This window comes from Falco rusticolus, chromosome 3 (assembly GCF_015220075.1).
Source record: "Falco rusticolus isolate bFalRus1 chromosome 3, bFalRus1.pri, whole genome shotgun sequence".
Taxonomy (NCBI): domain Eukaryota; kingdom Metazoa; phylum Chordata; class Aves; order Falconiformes; family Falconidae; genus Falco; species Falco rusticolus.
Genome location: NC_051189.1, coordinates 6,489,163 through 6,507,922, shown reverse-complemented (window position 1 = coordinate 6,507,922; position 18,760 = coordinate 6,489,163). Strand labels below are relative to the sequence as shown.

General features: G+C 36.3%; 1 protein-coding gene across 1 annotated transcript in view; it reads right to left on the bottom strand.

Moving 5' to 3' along the window:
* CDH10 (cadherin 10) overlaps positions 1–11,719 on the bottom strand; it is a 102,397-nt gene extending 90,678 nt beyond the window's left edge. The window contains exon 1 of the mRNA XM_037381609.1: positions 11,498–11,719. The gene's annotated coding sequence lies outside the window, so the exon portion shown is untranslated. The remainder of the gene's footprint in view (positions 1–11,497) is intronic.
* Between the last annotated feature and the right edge of the window lie 7,041 nt (positions 11,720–18,760).

The window sequence follows — 18,760 nt, the reverse complement described above, 5'->3', positions numbered from 1 at the left end:
AATGTCTCTATTGGGCCTAGAAAACAAATCATAGAAGGATATAGAAACTGGTTTTATATGGATCGCAAAGGTGTAAATTAGATTTTGGATTTCAGTGTAATTATTATTAGCATATTATATATGTCATAATATAACTTTATTTATACAAATACTGTTTAGAGTCCCATCTTAAGCTTCACACCTTTCCATAAAGAGACTGACACATAGTTAGGTTTGTCTTCCTTGTAAGAGAATTGACACCATGTGAATTCACTGGAATGAGCAATTGCAATTCTTTTAGTTAATTCACCTACCACTTCAAACTTGTAGGCAAAGTACGCTATAGAAGGCACCAAAAGATACAGAAAAAAAGAGAATGTGTTAAGTGTCAAGAGTATTTTACTCTTGATCAGAAGGAAAAATTCTAACAAATACACCATCATATATATGTACAAAGCTGTTGAAATTCTGTATGTTATTACATTAACGTTGTGATTCTTCTCTCTATTCCTGCTGATAGGCAATGGATTTTTATCACTGGCTAACTCAGCTAACCCTAACCAGAGAAATCACACAATCTCTTAACCATTCAAAAAGAACACTTCAGGTGTTGACTGATTTATCACAGTCATGAGCTGGTACAGCATACAACTGTACCTCAGCCAGTGATTGCCTATTAAAAAACACATTCTAGTGACTATCATTTTAATATATACCATCTAATTGCTAGAAAACATGTCTTGTATTATCTTGTCCTTATCATGTGTTTATTTTCTTGTATTATCTTGTCCTTATCATATGTTTATTTTCTGTGTAAGTTTAGAAAGCATACAATACATAACAAGGCAGTATTGGTCATACTTACAGAAGGTGATGGAAGTATCTGACATTGCAAGAATAGCCAACTGGAATACTACTTACATTTCAGAGGTGAGATCTTAAACAGTGTTTTCATTTGGTGTTCATTTTGATTGATAGTAGTTCTTTCTTCAGCTGGGAGAATATACTGTTACTTTTTTTTTTTTTTTTTTCTTTTCTGGCTATAGTACTGCACTGAAGTTCAAAATTTGTCTGCTTTCTAGCCCTGAGGTACAAGAGCTTAATCTTTATGTGCTTTCATACTCCTTGTCTGTAAAAAGGTATTATAACAACACACAAAGTCCTAATTTGCCGTTAATCTTCAATGATTACAAGATATTAGGATGTTATTTGGACCAGACTATAACAAATGTCTTTAAAAAAAACCACAAAAAAAACCACAAAAAAACACAACAAACCCCCCCTCATCCTTACTTTTGGAAGAATGACAACCACTGGCTTAAGTAAAAGCAGGACTGATGTCTTGATTTCTCTTTTCCAGCTATTGACAGAGAGTAATATTTTTGCATCTAAAAACTTACAGCATGACTGGAAGTCCGAGATAAATAAGAAAGCAAATAGGGACTATCACATAGAAAACTCCTTAGGAAATTGAACAAGAATGTGATCTGTACTGAATGCAGACATCTACAAGCATTATGTCCAAAAAAGCAGGTATTAAACTAGTATTTATTTAGCACAGAACCAAACCACTCGTCTTGCTGAATCCCAATGAAAGTATCAGGAAAATCAACAGCATTCCTGCTGTTATTGCATTTTTGGATGCAAGCTGGTATGAATTTTCCCAAGCCAAAACCAGAAAATGAAAAACAAGAATGATAGCATAGACCTTGGCTTTCTGTTACACATTACAGGATGCTGAAGTGAATATATTGCCTTGAGCTAGCTGAGAATTAATGTGTTCTACAGAGATCTAGCACAGTAACACAGAAAAAAAATCTATTGACAATTGCCTTAAACTAGTTAAGTATCTAAGTATTCTACAGAGATCTAATGCATTACAGATTAAAAATCTGGGTCTATGTGTTAATTATAGTAAATTTTTTGCGAGATTTCTCTATTCCAATATTTATAGCAATGCACTTGAAAAGATTTTTAAAAAAGAAGTGACCAAAGAGAACTGTGTCCTGTGCATAAATTGGTTTGCTATTTTACAGTCGCTATAAAAAAACCATACATATATATCTATCACCAAAGCAGGATATTTTGCTTGTAGGCATAGAAACTGTGGGCTAGAAGAGTACCCTCTTGCCACAAGATGGCACCAAAAGATTAAAAATACCTGCATTCTAAGGTTCCCATCTGAAAAAATGAACAAACTTCAGGGAATTGCACAAGAAATTCCATCAACATTTGACTTTTTATTTGGTTAGCAAGTTGCAAACACTCTTCTTATTTTGACAAACTGCTGAAATTCAAAGACTTACTATAGAGTTAATGAATATGGAGAAAAAAATATTTACTGAAGCTAAAGTTTCCTACAAACTGCGATGAACAAGCAGTGAACATTTGGAATGATATATTTCCTTTTGATGACAGCAAAGTGAGAACGTATGTAAATGTATGAATAAAAACTAAACAGACGGAAGAAAAAATAACTCCAAACTCATCAACGCTTTATAGTCTTTCCCAAAGGAAAATTTATCAAAATAAAAAGTTGATCCCAAATTTAGTGAACTCTTAAAAAAGCTGTGTGGTATATAATGTAAGAAATATTGAAGAAACTGTATTTCTAGCTTATAGGATACCTCACTGTCAAATAAATGCTTTTCTATTCCCACAGCAAAACCTCATCCTTCACAAAGAACAGTATTATGATAGGAACAGGTCAGACTGCACTAACGGCACAAAACCAAACCAAACCAAAACCTTAAAGCCTTGTGGGGGATGAAAAGTTTCAAATCGTAATTGCTACACATAATTATTTCATGTAACACATTTCATTTATTTATTAAAAAAAAAAATCCAACAAAGCAACTATTAAAAAACTGTTCATAGCCTTCAGGCAGAAAGCAACCGAACATTTCAGAACATAAAGCTAGTAATTCACTAGCAAATTTCTTTATGCCAGTATAATTGTTTCCTTTAAAGGGAAAAGACCCTGAACGATGTCAAGACTATTAAAGAATTATATTTGTGTCAGTATTATCCTGATTTTCGTTGCCAGTATTTCTGATTGTACAGAATCGTATTAAACTACCTTCAAATATTTTTTTCTGTACATCATTTTAGCTCATGTATTTTAAAGCACTAATGGATCACCCTTAAGAAGTCAGCTTGATTACACATTAGGATCATTGAGATGTATTCTGTTTACTTAAATAAAATTGAATGCTTTAAAGTATTTTTCTTTGCAGTCATGATGCCATTATGACACCACATTTTTTCATGTTATTGTCCCAGTAACCAATAATCCAGTTTTAATCCATGATAACGATAACAAAATAACTTCCAGACTAGTCTAGAAATCATTTTTTTTAGTGCTGAGGTGTCATGGTTTTACCTGTGTGGCCTTTTTTAGTGAAAAGGATTTTAATATGCTAAAGCTAGGAATGGACTCTACACCAGCATACCCAGAGCAACAAGAAACAAGTCACATCACTAAAGCGACCCCACAGTCATGTATATCTGTAAGGAAGACTGCAGGTACTTTTCCAGAGATTGAGCTTAACTAGCTGCTGGCGGACTGATCCACCTAGGTTGCTTTTATCCCATTGGACCTGACTTTCATAGGTGGTCCAAACAGCAATACACTTCCAGCCCTACATCATAAGAACTTATTACTTGGGTCTTGATGGCTGAAGCCATGGAAGAAGGAAAATGTGGTTATTTCCTTTCCTGATTGTACATAACCCAAAATTCAGGAAGAAGTTACTGTTGTCTTAACACAAGTTTTCTTGGTCCTGCAATTTACAAGGCTGAACTACTTTGAGCTTTACCATTTGTGTTTAACTACAGCTAAGTGGGTGGTGTTAGAAACGAAAACCCAAAAACCTCATTTGTAGATGGCTATTTGTAAGTTCTGTTCTAAAACACTAGCATAACAAGTAGAATTTAAACCCCGAATGTAATGAATTGTAATTATACTGTTGGGTTTTTTTTAAAAAAAAAAACTTTGCATTTCAGATCTTAAACAACTGATTTTTCCAGTTGGTCACAATACTTTTAGATATCCAGTTTAGAATAGCTCAGGCCCAGTGAACTTACTTATTCACATCACAGATTCCTAAATTCTCTTGAAGATTTTTGCTCATCAGAACTTTAATGGGATTATTACTATAACACGTTATGTCTCAGTTAATCTTTTTTTTTTTTTCTGATTCTCATTATTCTGACCTCAAATAAAAAGCTAGAGGAAACAAAGTCACAATTAGGACATAGTCCAAACAGCCTGTGTTTCAGAGTAGCTTCAGATGCTTTGCTAGTCAAGGATAGAAAGAAGAAATGTATGATTTTATCTTAATGTTCCATTCTGTATATATATTCCACATACATACTTCGATTTTAGAAAAGAGATCAGCTTCTTTGATTATCAGAAGGATTAAAGACTGTCTAAATAATATAAATTAATTAAAAAGTAATACATTTCTAAAGGTGAAAAGATTTTCTCCAATTAGTCAAAGCAGGGTACTACTTCATTGGAAATCACTCAAAAAAAGAAATTTGAAGGAATTGTATAAGCAAGGGAAAAAAGTATATATTTTATAAAAGAAAAAAGTTACAGAGGAAAATACATCTATCTGCCTTTCAGATGTAACAACCAGAAAAAAAGTAGATCCAGTAACACATAACACATATGCTTTTAAGTTCTTAATCACAAACTGCAACAAAATGCCCCTAAGTGTTAAGTCATGGAAATAACGAAATGTACGTAGTATGTCTGGAGCTTGATTCACTCATTTTAATCAACATGTTGGCTTCAGTGATATCTTGACCATGACCACCGTACTTCTACTCAAAAAACTTTGTCCAACAGAGAAGAAAAGAAAAACAAAAAAAACCACACTTCACTGAAATGGTATTCTTGACAGTGTTCTGTGTCCTGCTCTTTTATGGACACTACAGATTTCTGCCAAAAGCCTGTGGAAACTATCCCAAGCAGAAGTAGGAGACAAAAATGCTGTTTAAAACTTGGCCTTGGGAAGTGGGAGGCAGTAGCATATTTAGGAAACCTGGGTGTAATATGCTTAAGCAGGTCTTAAACTGTCTTTCATGTCAGAATAAAATGTCTTGGTTTCCTGCTCTTAGAAGTGAGCAATTTTTTTTCATATAGCTGTAAAATGACGGGCTGCGCCCCAGTAACTCATTCATAAACTGAGGTCTGCACTATTACTTACAATTTAATGCAGGACATTCTCCTGCTTCAGTTCATCATGTTTGGGGATTTTTTTTTTAATTTATTTTAAACACATTCTACTTTTTTTTTTTTTCTTCTTTGTATTCTTTTTATGTTTCTGGGGGTTCGTATTGCAATTACTTCTAACAACTGACAGTCTGCTACTGAGAATCCAGGTCATCTGAGTAGCCTCAACAGTGAAAAACACCCCACATTGTTTTAAGAATTAAATCTTATTTATCTAATTACTACATGTATACTTCCAGTGAACGTATTACTTAGAATTTTCCTGATGTAGAGAAATTGATGATATTTAAGTCTGCTTTTCACTAATTTGTTGGCAATATGCAGATAAAAAGGATCCATAGGTCTTCAAGGAATCTCATTATGTACCAGAAAACAGAGAGGGACCCAAATAGGAAGAGTCAAGTTTTGTCTAATGTTTAAGATCAGAATGAACATGAAAATATAAGTGCATATATTTAAAAAACAGAGAAAACAACCTGAGAGTTGAAAGAATTCAATATAGTAGTCTTGACTGAAAACTGTGAATAGTATTACAAGAACATTAGGTATGTGTTTCTCCCCTTTTTCCTCTCTACCAGTGGCACAGAAAGATACACACAGAAAAGATGACAGTCTTTCCTTCAAAAACCAGGAACTTGTAGATAAAAGACACTACAATCCCAGTTCATAATTAAAGCCCATATGCCTGTCAAGACCATATCTGAAAGCATTTTAAGGTCTAGTGAGGGGCAGTATTGTTAAGATAACGTTATGTGAATGATAACCATATCAGGAAAAAAAAATAAATTATGTTTATTAAACCACATGGACCGAGTCAGGAAAATCTCAGTGTCCTGAGTGACGAACAGATCTCTTTTTTTCCTCATCTTTCATCACCTATTTTCAAAATGGTGCCCAGATTCATTTTTAGGGGTCTACATCTGTGGTAACAGCACCAGCACAAAGACCTTTGCAGGGTTACAGAAGCCTTGGCCCTGGACATTTCACTGCCCAGGACAGGGGACAGAGGCAAGGATGTTAACACTGTACACACAGCAACATTACTGATTGAATCTTGTGTCTCAGATATGATGTGCATTTATGGTCCCAGTTCCACTCACCACAAAAAAGGCATCAGGAAAGGGCAGGTGACTATTTGTAAGAGGAAGGAATTCATACTTTTAGGGAATATTTCTTCTTAGAAATCTTAGAAGCAGGATAAACTTGACCATCCTCCTTCTGTCCTGAATATTACCACTAAATAAGTACAAATACTTTGGATTCCTATCTCTTTTCTCACCTTTATTTAAAAACTCAAAGATTTTGTCCATGTAGTTTGTCTTATATGTAAAATGTGAAACATATTCAAGAAAGTCTTCATACAAAATTCTCTTAATTCCATCTGTTAAACAGCTGTACATTTGTGATACCTAGAGGAACCAATCACAGAATGCAGAGCACCTAAATTTCCTAGACACAGGTATATCTCTGTTTTAATTGTGCTTACTATTAGGATAACATAACATTTAACAAGATAATCTTTTCATCAAACAGGTGTAAGTACCATGTGAACTACTGAAGTGCGGTAGACACAAGCACACAATAGCAGTTCAGTTATATTTTAATTTGATGTTAAGTTTTTGGGAAAAAAAAATAACAGTCCTGCTGGACACTGCATCTTGAGCCTTGCTTATAATTCCTGTAAATTAAACTGGTATCTATTCTTTATGTCTTAAAAATCTGGATATTATAGCACTGCAGAGTTCATAAAGATTGCATTCATTTTTAAGGATCATGATCTGATCAGGCTAAGGGATGGTATGTCATGTTTTTTATGCTGTAATGGAAAGCACTGAAATAGGATAATGCAATAAATCCAATCTGTAATGTGGCAGGTGATGGAATAGTAACAGTAAAATCATAAAACAAACATATAGTACATGATAAACAGTTTTTAATGAGAAAATATTTTGAAATTATTTTTATTTTTGTAAAATACAGAAGAACACAGTTCTAGCTCTTGGGCAACGTAATTCTGGAAACATGTCTTCTCAATCCATTCTTTGAGTCATTACCTTCACATAAACACCATCTTCTTTACATAATTTCCTACTGTTGGAAGTGTGATTCAAAGTTCACTTGGAGTTGCATTTAAGAGATGCTGTAATAAAGTTACAAATAAAACCCCCAAAAACATTGTGTGAAGAATGATGTGCACATGGGAACGATGTTAAAAAGGACATCTGCCATGTTACTTTTTGTTATATCCCATTAATTTCCTAAGTCTTCATATTCCCCTGATGTGGCCTTTTGGTACATAGTACTACACACTTCCAACTATCAGAGCTGAATTTGTATCCCAGATCAGGTGCCCTGTGACAGTACAAGTTGGGGAGTACCTCTGAGATACTGCTAGAACTTTTTCATTAAGTGTGTCCAGCAGGAGGCATAAAGTGGTAAATATTATCTATGTTTAGGTTAGTAGAAGCAAGAAACTGCAGTGGGACCTTACAGAAAAAGTGAACAAATAAAAAGCTGATATAAATTAAGAGAGAATTTGTACAGTATTCTGCTTGCTGGTTTGCCTCTACTGTACATACACACACTTGAGGTAACTGACGTTTAATAATCAGGAAGACTGCATGTATGAAGAAATACGTATAAAGCTTCAACTGGCAGATTTTTGACAAATCCTCCCTGTATTAAAAATTAGACTAATAAGCCAGTAAACAGAATATATAAGCTTGTATAACCAACTTCATTTGGGTGGTGTTCTGGCTTCCCACCAGATGAAAACAGAACAAAGGAAAAAACAGTGCTCAGGTCTAGATGATTCTTTTTCTGTGTGTAGTAATACAGCCTGATAACTGTACCACACTCAGCTTTCCAGAGATGAGGATTATTTTCTATTGCTCTATTGTAGAGCTGCTAACCCACAGAAATCAGCAAGTTAGGCAAGTTGCCATGACAAGGGCTCAGAGCTGGAGAGCTCTAAGTCCAGGGAGGGAAAAGCAAGCAGCATTCAACATAGGAGTTCCTCTTGGCCTGAGGAGAGGTTTAAGGAACATTTAGTTCAGGACGGAATTCAGAATATCATTATTTCTTTGTTGTTTCTTGCCGTCAAGTTTTTCCAGAAGTTGGACAGTAGAGGAAGTATGGGTTTTTTTTCAAAAAGCAACTGTTCACATTAGTAGACCTGAGGATGTAGGATGTGCAGTGTGTGCATGTTGTATAGTCAATCAAGATTTCAGTGAACTGTTTGCATGAGCTTTCATTGATAGACGCATACTATTCAGAGCAATTGAAAATGTGCTGTGGTATGGCATCCTTACGTGCAGTCACCCTTCATAATGTTTTACTTTGGCATACTTAAGCTGCTCATAAGAAAAGAAGTTTTATTTCTCAATTTCAATTTTCCTCCTTTAAAATAAATGATACATCAATTAGTATGTTATCAAAAAACCCACAGCAAATACAATAGTAATACAAAATGTCTATTTATGTGGTTTACTTAAGGCACTCACAAAATTTTTCTTAAACCCTGATTGTTTGGGCAGAATGTGTCTTCCTTCCATTTCTGTCACATAATACCAAAGAATTAACTGTACAGCAGATTTTTTTTTCAAATTTAGGAACAAGAATATATTGTGAAGTCCCAATAATAAGTCTTGGCGTTTACAGACTTGATGACAAGTGATAATAATGAATTAAAAATATAATATTATAACAGTCCGAAACTTCACCCCGTTGCCACCATTCAATGGTACTTCAGTCTTAATTTGACCCCCTGCACCAGTGCTGCAACCTAGTGGTTGTTACGAGGTATAAAACTGTACTATGACCTGCAATCTGGCTGTAAATACGGTTAACACAGTCACCTGCGCTGAATTATGCAGATGAGACAGGCTGTGTTTCACTCACATGTTTTCTTGGGAAATCACACAGAGATCAGGAAATTACCCTCTCAGAATCAGAGGTATATATTATTGTCAAATTAATCTTTTGTGCCTTTTAGAGTTAATTATTTAACAAGCTGAAAACAACTTGTATTACTTAGCCGAAATTTGTATACTGGTGTGCATGTATAGATATGTATCTTATGAATAAATGTAATTTTTTTACAATAATTAAATGTAAAGAGATAATTAATAATGAGCTCATTTACTTTGACATAAAACATTTTTTAATGCAGTTGCAAATACAGCTAGGCACAGATCCACTGTGAGCACATTTCAGTATTTCATCAGTTTCTTCACAGATCCTATCTATTGAGAACATACAAATACAAAGTTCTAGTATATTTACACTTGTTAACTCTAATGCAAAGCCATCAAGACCATTTGAGAACATAGAAGGTCCTACATACAGTGGCTTTAAGACATATTTTGTTGGTTTTTTCCCATTAACTGTTACAAAGCATTATAAACTGTTGGCAAAGCAAGCCATCAAGACATGTTTTCCAATGTTACCCAAAGCAACAAAAAATCAGATCAGCAGCAGTAGTTTCAAGTTGAAATATAATCATCGCTCCTCAGATGTTACAGAGTCCCTATTTAAGTGTACAAAATCATCTTGACAGCACATGAACAACACACAGCCATAAAGCTAAACTAAAATTAACAGAAACTACTACAGAAATGACCTCTTCATTCATACTTTTATTTAACAAAGTATATAAAAATATAAGAAAACTCCCTCAGGCACAAACTAGATTACCAGTTTATAATTCAAGAAGTATTCCTCTCTTGCTAAGCCCATATTGACTCTAAAAAGCTGTTTTTCAACTCTTGAGAAAGAGAGCTTCTTTTCTACTTGCCTTTCCCAGTTCCCCAAGTTCATTCTTTCATCTCTCTAACATAGCACAGACTACTATTACATTAAAAAAAAGTAACCAATTAATATAAAAGTTTGAATAACTGGAAAATCTCAATAAATGCTTGTACCAGACTCATAATATTCCTATAAATAGCATATTTAAAAAAGATTTAGAAATTCAGAAGTATCTTCCAGTCTCCCACTCCCTGCTTTCCCCCTCCAGTAATATCACCATGTAAATTCAAAGCCTAATATCTTGAAAAAAACCCACAAAAACCACAAACAACAAACAAAAAAACAAACCACCACAATTTTTTACAAACCTGCTTCCCCACACCGTGGGATCACACACTCATATATGCATATGCATACACAACAAGTTGTGTAAGTCAGAAAATACCTTTAAAGCAGTAAGTGTGCTGTTGAAGTAATACAGAGGCTTTTACTGAAATGAAAGATGAAAATTACAGGCAACAGCTCCATTTGTGTGGAAGCAACAGAGATGATAGGTCACTTTTAAAATGTTCGTTGCTATTTGTCACTGATTGCACGTGCAGATGCATTCTCTTAAGCTGAAGGACTGTTAGATTTTTACAGCTGCAGCTAATATCATGTAGAATATTAGCATACTGCAAATTTCTAATGCAGCTGACTATGCTGTCAATAGTTAGTAGTTGGGAACATGGATTTAGACTTGCATTGTGCTGCATTAATTTAACACCACATCAAATATGGATTTTATTGCAGCAGTGGCAATAAATGCTCACACAGGTGCAGACTGAAATTTTCCTCCCTCCACCTTTTCCTTTTTCCCCCCAACCCCCTTTACTGAAATGTCAAACCTGGCAATATTTTCCCCATTTGTGTGTATATAGCTCTGCAAAGAATTTGAAATATTGCCTGAATCCACCCTGCTATTCCTCTCCACAGAGATTTCCTTCATAAGAAGCATTTGCTTTGAGTGTATATAATTATTCTGAAATTCAGTTCAGGGCAGAATAAATAGCAGTGAAAGCTGTAACAGACTTACACAGGTATACAGAAAGTGAGGGCACATACATGTGTGCTTCATGCTACGTTCATAGCAGTTACACTATGATACATTGTGCTTTTTTCAATTCAAGTAGTATTGCTCCCACTCCCCCCCCCCCCCCCCGAATTTGCAAGAACTGAATACAGATGGAAACTGCTGCTCAAAAGATAGCCTGCTTACTAGGAGGAAAAAAATGAATAAAAAATTATAAAATGCTTCGTGTTTCAATCTTGAACAAATACAACATCTGTTTACTTTGAGGAGAGAATACACAGCAGTTATTTCCTATCCCTTGTCTCATTACTCGTGAAGCATATTTATAAAATGTAAAAAGTTCTATGTAGTAGAACAATTCTATGCATTGCATTAAACACCATACTGTTTATGCTATAATACTAATAATAACAACAACTACAAAGAGCTTAAGGAAATAAAATAAAGGCTCCTACCTTTTACTCTGGTTCTGAGAAAGTGAAGTAGTGTCCACCCCAACCAAACTGAAAACCGAGCTGTTACAGTCCTTTTATTGTTTGTTTTTTTCCTGTTATTTTCTAAGACAGATCCTACTTGGTTCTAACTCAGGCTTTTTCTCCCAGCATCGCTTAACTCTGGACAGCCAGGAACCAAAGCTAAGGGGGAGCTCTCCCCCTGACTGGCTTTCATTCAGAGCTCCTGATTAAAAAAAAAAAAAAAAAAAAAAAAAAAAAAAAAAAGGACAAAAAAAAAAAAAAAAAGACACACCACAACCAGCAGCACACATACGCAACATGCACACATGCAGAGCCACGCACACACTCACTCTCCCTCCGAGGACAAGAGCGGAGCGAGGCGCTGCTGATGGAGCCGCAGCACTTACCCTGGGAAGGTTGAAGACTAGGGAAGCGCAGGCTTTTCCAAGCACACAGTGATTTGCAAGTGAATGCGGTGGGAGGGTACAGCAAACGGAGAGCTTTTTTGTTAAAGCCTGTCGCCCTCCCTTCGCTTGCAGAATGGTTCTCTGTTTTTGAAGTCTAAGGTAATCAGTCTCATCTGCTTAGCTTGTCATATTAATAAATACTGAAAACACCACCACTTTTTGTGCCGTATTTTTCTGGATTAAATATAAGCATTTTCCTATACCATCAGTGATCTTACAGCAATGTTTATGGAATATTTATATATATATATATTAAAAAAAAACCATGGTGCCAAATTAACTTACAACCTCGGAGGGCTCAGATGAAATCACAGACAGTAGTTATTTTCTTCATTGAACTGCTTATGCTATTAGATTAGAAACATTTTTCCTCATGCTTCAGCAGTTTTATGATTAATATAAAACAAGACAGGTTCATATAGTATTAGGTATTTTCACATTTCCAGAGGTTATTAAAAAAAAAAAGTCAACATCACTACTAATCCCCCATTAATATTTTTTTCCCTAGCTGATGCTTGTGATGCCTATTTTTATTTTATTTTAGTGACTGTATTTGGACGTAACATTTTGCAATGTGTTCCTTTCATCAAGTTAATCTGTGCTGGTCTCATGTTTCGAATACAATAAATTGGGCTTAGCACAATCCTCCTTGGATCATATCAAGTTCAATCCTTTCATTGTGATACTGTAGAGAGTTATATGTACATTACTTAGGAGAGATTTAACAAATAGATAAGATTAAACCAATGGATGTCAGTATTGCTCTATCTGAAAAGTGTTATGAGGGACTTTCTCTGGTTGTAAAAAACTCTTATTAATACAAAAAAAAAGCCAAATTCTCTTAAAACAGGAGCTGAAAAATGTACTTTGGAGTGAGGAATAAAGTAACAATGGAAACTATTTCATTATTAGAAGATCTAATACAGAAGTGGATAGAACACTGTTTATAGGCTGCTTAGTAGTAAATATTTTGCTTGTTTTCAGCTGCTAACAATCAGTCAAAAAGACAGTAAAAAAAGAAAGACAAGATCCTTATCATGCCTAGTATCATTTCCTAATGTAACCATCTGCTGTCATTTCCCCAGATCTGTAACCACCAGCAGGAACAGAAATGACCCACCACCTAAGCACAACCTTTTGGCAGATAAACAGGTCAGCATTTCAGTAATGTGCTATACTAGCACGTGAACACATCATCTGCACATTGAAAGAAGCAAAGCAGCAAAATGGCAGGGCCTGGGCTGGGGGGGTGGGATTTCATCTTACTACCATATATGAAATGATTTGGTTTCAAAAATGTGATAAGATTTTTAATCTTTCAAAGACAGTGAAGTTCATTGTCTTTGGCTGTACTTGTGTAGATAAAACGCACAGTGCAATGCGTAACACATCTGTAAAAAAATTTTCCATTGCTTTCCTTTTCCCTTTTCCATTGTTGTATCAACATATAAATTTAAAAACTTAGAACTGCTGTATGTCCATCTGCTCCTGTTTTCAAAAGACCTTCATTCTCAGTCCTTTCACAGGAAAGGAGGAGGCTGCAGAATCTAACTCAAGCTTCTTAATCTCTGCCACCATTTGACGTTACATTATGTAAAGATACTTTCACAATTCCCAGCAATCCATGTAGAACTGACAATATTGAGACATCTGCACTGTCTTCTAAGTTTACCCATTTATTTGTGCAAAACTGGAAGCATAAGATTCTCTTATTTTGGGCAAATTCTCTCACACTGATCTAAAGGTAAAGTTCATAGAACTTTCTTTTCTGTCTGTACCAACCCTGCTTCTGCCTGCTGAAGTATTAGATCTGGGTTTGGATCACATAGTAGAAAGCTAAAGACAGCCTTTGACTAGAAGGTGCACTTTCCATTTGGTAATACAGGCAAATTAAATTATAATGAAAGTAGACACAAATATGTGGAAATGTATCTACATGGCTGGAAAGTAGCTCTTTAAAGCTGGACTACTTTTTAGATGATCAACAAAATATTGAGTATTGAAAATTAAGTTAAAAGCTTCACTTCCTTTTGACATTTTCTCTTCCATTATCTAAGTTGCAGCCATGAAGAGGGAAATAAATGTCAATTTCTCTATATACAAACATTTATTCTATGTATGTGCACAGAAATACACACACATACACAGAGACCTATGCCAAGTCCTGAAGTCAAAGAAAATAAATGATGTAGCCAAATTATTCAGAAACAAGAACTTTAGAGTCACTGGATGTGTTTACTCCATTCTCTGCAGAGTATTTTAGTATACTTTTGCTAGAGTTTTATTCTGCTAGAATGGACCAGTCATCCTAGAGATACATTAATTTATTCAGACATAGTTACTGCAAGTCATACTTGCACCCTTAAATTGGACTAACTTTGGGAGTTAAACTCTAGAAAAGTCACACTTTGTCACTAACACCTTTTTCCATTGGTATGGTCAACTATTTAAAAGCCAGTATTTGTGTATATTGATAGCATATGGATATATAAGGCAGAACAGTTATTCAACCAAATATTTATTCATACACATGACAGTAACTTTAAAACAAGGTGGCATCATAACTTATTTTAACACTGCCTAATATTTCACCTTAGAAGGGTCCTTCTATAGTTATACATTTATCAAACAAATCATTTAGGATTAAATTTTATAATGCTGATTGTCTGCCTCAGGCAGAAATAATTTTAAAACATTTCAACCAAAATGATATCAATATTTCAGAGAATGAAGAAAAATTATACAGCTGGAATTTTCTCACAGGAGTAAAACAACCTTCATGCTTTGAAGGCAGAATATGAAACTCCACAGGGTACAGCTGGCCTTTGAGTCAGAGAAGCTTACCAATGGGGACAGATTAGGTCAAGGAGCATTAAAAGAAAGGAAGAGTGGTGGGAGCAGAAGGCGTGGAGGCTGGAGGACATATTATTTTTGGCCAGCAAAGAAAAAAAGACAAATTTCTGTTAAAGAAGAAAGGGCAAAGAAAGGGTGGCAGAATAGGGGTAAACATATAAATTTACAGAGACTGAACAAAGGAAACCTGGGGTGGGGGGTGGGGGAAAAGTCAGAAAGAGAGATACAGACCTTACCAGGGACTGTGTGTGGGGTTGATTTTGCCACCTCTGTCTTCAAGGTAGGCAGAATTATCTATTAAAATGATAGGACTAGTATGATACCTACTCAGACTACAGCAGAGATGCTTTCCTTGCTTTTTAGTTCTGGTTACAAACTTGGCAGAGATCCTAGAAACCAACAGTTGCTTTTCTAGGACGATGACGAGATCCAAGAAGGATAAGAAAGAAAAAGTCTAGAATTAGACTCCATTTTCCTAAGTATTGCTATCAGCAAATGTCTGTCAAACTACTGGAATTCCCTCCACTCAGTGCTGGCCCACATGGAGTAAGACAGCACATTAATTGCTTCATGAGATCATGAGATCAATGTGGTGTTAGCAATGAGCTGCATGGAACCTGATGATCTCATTTCTCCTACGTTTTATTCCATGTTTAATATATTTTTCTGTACACAGAAACCTAACAATAAACCCCATGTACTCCAAAATTAATAAAGGCTGGAATTGTTTATCTGTATAAATGCAAACTAAAATAAATAAATAAATTATAGTGCATATATGAAAAGATCCAGTTTATAACGTGTCTCCTAATTACTTTCCATGTCCCTTCATACACTCCTAAAAGTACTCTTACTGCACAAGACAGACTGGTCTATGGATATGTCCCAGCATGGCAACAGTTGTCTAGAAAAGATTGTCTTTTATGGTGTAGAAGCCAGAAAATTTGTAGTGAATGAAGCTGAATAGAGGGGAAAATAGAAGTTTTCACAATGAAAACATTCTCCTTTGAACTAGACCATGTCTAATCCTCTGCCATCTATGCCTGCGTGTTGCTAAGCATGTAACTTAAACCAGAGTTCTTTCATGGGTGTTTTCCTGTTATGTCCTGTTATTTCTAAGTTTCTGACTGAAGAGCTGGGTCTGATATAAATAGGTTGCTGAACACTCACAGTTACAGCATATACTGTGCTTTAGTAACAGATAAAACCTGTAAAAATGAAGGCTGGTGCTCTGTGTCCTGTCACTAAGTCAGCTTGTAGTTTTGACCGTGGTCTCTCTATGCCTCAAACTGCATTTTGTGGAAAAGGGTACACATCACGGTCTCATGTCAGACACTAAGAGGTTAAGTTAATGTTTGGAAAACATTCAGCTGTTATAATGTTAAGGACTACAGAAGTCCTTAAGAAGGTTATAAAAAGGTAGCATTTGAAAAATATGCCACAAAGCCATAAACTATATTCAATAAAGACACTGAAGCAGAATTCTTGTTAAATAAGAAAATATGTGCCTTCAATACAATGATACAGAAAAACAATATTCTTATGTACCACAACATGTTAGCTGCAGGATATGCAAATAATTTTAACATTTCCTAAGTTCTGTAAGTTTGAATCTGTAATTTGAGTTGTATTCTTTTACAATGATGCATGTACATCAGTATTTGAAATTTTTATTATTTATTTATTAAGTAACGAGAAATGTACTAGGTACCTACATACAAAGCCTAGTTGGAAACCTCTAGCTAGTGGTATATCCCAGGCATCGATAGCAGGTACGTTCCTGTTTAACATCTTTATTAATGATCTGCATGATGCGGCAGAGCGTACCTCAGCAAGACAGCAGGTGACACAAAGCTGGGAGTGGCTGGCATGCCAGAGGGTTGTACTGCCATCCAAAGGGACCTTGACAGGCTGGTGAAATGGGCTGATGGGAACCTCATGAAGTTCAGCAAGGTGAAGTACAAAATCCTGCACCTGGGGAAGAACAGTGCCAGGCACCAGTATACGCTGGGGGCTGACCAGCTGGAAAGCAGCTTAGCGGAAAAGGACCTGGTGGTGAACATGAGCCAGCAATGTGCCTTTGTCACAAAGGAGGCTAATGGCTGCATTAGGCAAAGTATTGGCAGTGGGTCAAGGGAGGAGATCCTTCCCTCTGCTCAAAACTGGTGAGGTCGCAGCTGGAGTGCTGTGTCCTGCTCTGGGCACCCCCAGTACAAGGGGGACATAGACATACTGGAGAGAGTCCCACAAAGGGCCATAAGGATGCTTAAGGGACTGGAGCACCTCACATTTGGGGAAAGGCTGAGAGAGCTGGAACTCTTTACCTTAGAGGAAAGCAGTCTCAGGGGGATCTTACCAATGTGTACAAATACCTGAAGGCAGGGTGCAAAGAGGACAAAGCCAGGCTCTTTTCAGTGGTGCCCAGTGACAGGGCAAGAGGCAACAGGAACAAACTGAAATGCAGGAGGTTCCTTTGAACATCATGAAACACTTTTGCCCTGTGAGGGTGACTGAGCGTTGGCACAGGTTGCACAGACACCTTGTAGTAGGTGACTACATGTAGGTGGCCCTGCTTGAGCAGGGGTGGTTTGGACAAGAGGACCTCCAGAGGTCTCTTACAACCATTCTGTGATTCTGTGAGACCACACAGACAAAAATATGGAAAAACAGATCCCACACAGAGGGATTTTTTGCCCAAAAATAAGACATGAAAGGATGGACAACACAACGTAAAAAGGTGGCTAAGTAAAACACAAACAACCTCAAACAAAAGAGGGAAAGAAAAGCAATAAATAGTAGAGAGAGGTGGTGGTGATAAAAGAGGAGAGGTTCCCATGTCAAACAGCTTAAGTGCTGTGGAGGAACACATAGATAGTACTAGGAACAAAAGGCTGTTCATGAATGAAGAATAAGATATTTCAGAGTACATGCATTTAAAGAAAATAATTAACAGAGAAGTAACCGGTCCAAAATGTAACATTTCTAAAGGTGACATCACCATTCCATTCCATTCTATTCCGTAATGTTCATAGCAGCTGCAGCTCTGGCTTTGACAGTAACACCATTTCCTCTGATTCTCCATGCAGGCTCAGCAATGCCTTCCAGTGCCTTGACTTCTGTTATAAATCTCTTTTGATCTATCATGATGGGAAAAAAACCTAAGGAAGTTGTTTGAGTTCTTTGAGTTTCTGGCATCTCATTTTAACCCATATATATATTTTTTTTCCCAACTATTGAAAGCCCTAAGTACATAGCTGCTTCCAAAGAATCAACTACCCAATCTTTCATTCACATTGCAGTTATTCCAGGGTGCATACATCTTGGTATTTGCTAAAACTCTTTTGTTTATATAAATCATCTGCCCTCCTACTCCTGTATTTGAGCGTTCAAATGTTCTGATGCTACAACTGAATTTTAGTCCAGTGTCATGGTTTAACATGGGCCAGCAAACAAGCACTACGCAGCTGCTCACTCACTCTCCCCTCACCCAGGGGCATGGGGAGGAGAATTAGAAAGGAATGTAAAACTCTGAAGGTTGAGAGAAGGACAATTTCATAGGTAAAGCAGAAGCCACTCATCCAAGCAAAGACAAACAAGGAATTCATTCGCTGTCTTCCCATGGGCAGGCAGGTGTTCAGCCATGCCCAGGAAAGCAGGGCTCCATCTTGCTTAACAGTTACTTGGGAAAAGAAACACCATAATGCTGAATGTTCCCTGCTTCCTTATTCTTCCCCCAATTTATATGCTCAGCACAATGTCATACGGTATGGAATATCCCTTTGGCTAGTTCGGGTCAGCTGCCCTGGCTGTGTCCCCTCCCAGTTTCCCGTGTCCCTCCAGCCCTCTCGCTGTCAGGGCCGAAGGAACTGAAAAGTCCTTGATTTAGTATAAACATCACCCAGCAACAGCTAAAACCATCAGTGTCCTATCAACATTGTTCTCA